Below are 3,625 nucleotides of genomic sequence, written 5' to 3'. Positions count from 1 at the left end.
TCTCTCTCTCTCTCTCTTTCTCTCTCTCTCTCTCTCATCCTCTGAACTCGGGTCCTCTACCAGAGGCCTGGGAGCTTGAGGGTTTTGTGCAGTATCTTGGCTGTGCCTAGTACACTGTAAAAGGCAATACCTATTCTTACTTAAATTAGGTACGTATGCTTTACTCAAGTCTCACTAAATTGTTTATTCAACTCAAGTAATGTGAGTAATGTACATGTTTGGCCTGAGAAAAGTTCAAGACTGTGTTACTTTGAGTAAACTGGATTTGACTATTTTTGTTACTGGAGCGAATGCTTCAGCTCAGCGGTGTGCAGGAAAGTGCGGGAAGCTTCCAGGATGTTTGTGGACTTAAACATTGGAAGAAACAGAGCTTCTTTAAAGGTGAGTTATTCGTCTTCAGTATGTTTTCATGTGTCATGTATGCCTTTACTACTCACATGGTTACAGGTTGATTTTTCTTTAAAAAGATGACCCATAAAAGTCTTTGCAGGCTAATATGCTAATGTTAGCATGGGCTCATGGGTCCAACATTAGCTAAAACCGACACGCCTTTTACTCGAGAGCCTTTAATATTTTTGTCCATTGTTGTGGAAAAAACTATTACCAAGCACTGTTCAGGTAAAATCACTCAATCAGGTTTATTTATGAATTGTGCACAATACAGAGTAGGACAATCAATCATGAAGCAGTTTTGGATGGAAAGCTCTGCCAGGCAGAGACAGCATGAGTCTTATATAAAAGGACATTTCTACAATTTTTATGGTGAGAAGTGAAAATTTGTCCAATACATTTTAAGACATTACATATTTTTAAAATGCAGGAACAGGAACACGGATCATCTGTCTGCTCAGGAGGATTTGTTACCTCCTGTCAGAAAAGTGTGAATCTTCACTCTCCGCTTCGGTCACTCGCCAGTGGACCAGCAATAGTTCTTAGTGGAGAGCCTTTCAGAAACATCTAAACTAGCTGTTGCTCTGGACGCTGTCCTCTTTGGTGTCAAAAGTTGAAGTACTTGATACTTGGTAGAGTGAAGTTTTGCTGCTCACTCTGTTGCTGTGTCAGATTTAAAGTCGTGATCTAGATGGACGTTACAGACAGGTCGTCCTTCACACTGGTTGATGTGGATTCAGGTTGTTCCTTCTTGCCCCTCTCCTCCACTTGGTCTCGGCGTTGCTGCAGTGAAATCCTCCCATGTCTCTCTCCTCCGGCTTCCTGTCAGTCCAACTGGTCCTGGCGTTGGATCTTTGGGTTGTTCAGATCGTCCCTCAGGAAATGTCCATGTTGTCCACAGATGAAACAAGTGTCAACAGTTCAGAGTCGTATTCTCTCACAGCTCCGAAGCACGTTTAGCTTTTCTTCCTCTACCCTGATACTGGACAGCAGACCAGGCGAGGTTGTTAAAGCTCAGTCTCACACAGTTTTCAGTCCAAATGCCCAACAACAGACTGACAGTTGTCCCCTGGGAGTGATGGAGGTCTTCTTTGTCTTCTTGATTCTCCAGATATTCTCGATAATTTTCATTGACTGGTTTTGTAGGAGGGACATAATCTGGTCCATGGGAGGACAGGTTTGAGGAGTTGAGGTCAGAGGTCAGATGCACCGCGCGAGGCTCAGACAGAGGGAAAGAGAAAAAGAAAATAGAAATCGATTAGGGTTTGTTTTATCATTTTCCTTGATGTTTTCTATACATATACATTTATATTTATGAATCTTATTCTAACCTTTTACGTGATCATATAGTTTTAGTCATTTATTATCCATCCAGTATTATGGCTGCTGTTTGTGGAAAAGTTTGTCAGAGAAACCTCAGGGCTAATTGTTGGTACAACTCTTAGAGCTGATTTTAGTATGAAAGGGTCCCTTATAAATAAAATGTATTAACTGACTGATCCTTTTAAGAAATATTTTTTTTATTTATTTATTCAAACCCACAAAAGAAAAATTAAACATATTAAGGCCTGTAATTTATCAACAAAAGATTTATGTTCAGCATTTTATTCCAAACAATTCACCCTGAGAAGGAGATTACGTTCTTCTTGAATTGGGTGGGATTTCCTCTTTAGACTGCAAACATCTTCACAGAATCCAACAAGTCAGCTTTGTGGTTGCTCTGCCTCTTAATCCTCTACAAGGGGCCTTTATTTCCGATAAAGGTCTTTAGGATTCTCTAAAGGTTTGGTTCCCTCAGTTTAGAAAACCAAAACTCAAGGAATCACCTGCCTTATTGACCTTCCTTGCAGCTTGTGTTTAGTCAGGGTGCTGGATTTGGGGTGGAACCCTCCATGCACGGATAGTAGTTTCCGTGGCCTTCATCTCCTCCATTGGCCAGCTAGTTATTCCTGCAGGGTCTCTGATTACTGGTAAGGCATAGCTGTTTATTGCACGGATCTTGTTCTTGCCATTGAGCTGGCTTCTCATGACTTGCCTTATTCGTTGGAGGTATTTGGCTGTGGCTCCTTTCCTTGTGACCTCATTCAGGTTACCATTTGCTTGTGGTATTCCCAGGTACTTGTAACTGTCCTCTATGTCTGCTATTGTTCCTTCTGGGAGGGAGACCCCTTCTGTGTGGATGATGTTCCCTCTCTTTGTAACCATCCGCCTTCAAGTAGGTTTGATTTTAACTAGTGTTTCACCTTGCAGGAAACTACATTATTTTTTTCTTATGTGCACAACTATCAAACATTTCCCAAATACAATGTGACCCCAACACTGAAACTGTGAGTTTCTGTAACAGTATATGTTGAGTAACTGAGGGAAATAACATGAACATACAATATTTAGGGCTCTCTAACAAGCACCATGATGTGCAGAAGTGCTCACATCCCATAACTATTTCTAGCATTTGCAATGCTGCAGCCAGAAATTCCAAGATATTTTACAACAAAGATGATTACTACAGATCAACACAAAGTGCTGCATAACTGTAAAGTGTAAGGAAAATAATTTGCAAACTTTCTACCTTTCTAATAACATTTTAAAACTTAGAAATCTGACTCGTTATCTGGGCCCCATCAGAGAACTTGGGAACAGGAAATTTAACAAGGCAAGTGATATCAGATCTGAACCTGTCCAAACAATATCAGATGACACATACGGTGCTCACAGAAAGGGACATTTTAAGGCTGCTTTTAAAGCAGGTGTTTCTGCTTTGTAACAGAATTCCTTTAACTCAAAAGAGTTAAAGCCAGTTCTTAGGAGTTTAAGATAAATGGTGTTTTTTTTTCTCATTTCTGCCTTTGCAATGATTCTGCTTAAACATCTCTTTCTGTAAATATTTCTGTCTTTGTTCTGTAGCCTATACTTGGTATCACAAAACATTAGGCAATATCAAGAACAGTTTGTTATAACTACAACATTTCTGAAGAAATTTAACCAGGGCCTGCCAAAGTGTGCCCGTCGGTTGGAACCCAGCATTCTGATGCTAAAAATTAGCCTCAATGCTAAAGTAAGCTACAATGTACTCAATAGCATGTGGAAAGTCACAAGCATCTAGAGTAAGATGGATTTACTCCATCCAGTATGTTAAAATTAGTGTACAAGCTGAAATTAGCCAAAATGGTAATGTTGGCCTAAATGCAGCCAGGGGCTTGTGGGCTATAACTAGCATGTTGTCTTACATTGACCT

The 3,625-nt window shown here is 40.2% G+C and overlaps 1 long non-coding RNA gene across 1 annotated transcript in view; it reads left to right on the top strand.

Annotated features, from left to right (window-relative positions):
• Positions 1-2,398, top strand: part of LOC107834424 (uncharacterized) — a 13,435-nt gene extending 11,037 nt beyond the window's left edge. The window contains exon 2 of the long non-coding RNA XR_001660217.1: positions 1,467-2,398. This is a non-coding gene — a long non-coding RNA (uncharacterized LOC107834424). The remainder of the gene's footprint in view (positions 1-1,466) is intronic.
• Positions 2,399-3,625: the final 1,227 nt, after the last annotated feature.

Source organism: Poecilia formosa, unplaced genomic scaffold (genome assembly GCF_000485575.1).
Source record: "Poecilia formosa unplaced genomic scaffold, Poecilia_formosa-5.1.2 Scaffold618, whole genome shotgun sequence".
In the NCBI taxonomy this organism is placed as follows: domain Eukaryota; kingdom Metazoa; phylum Chordata; class Actinopteri; order Cyprinodontiformes; family Poeciliidae; genus Poecilia; species Poecilia formosa.
Note: the sequence above shows the minus strand (reverse complement) of the source record. Positions and strands in the feature narration are given on the sequence as shown.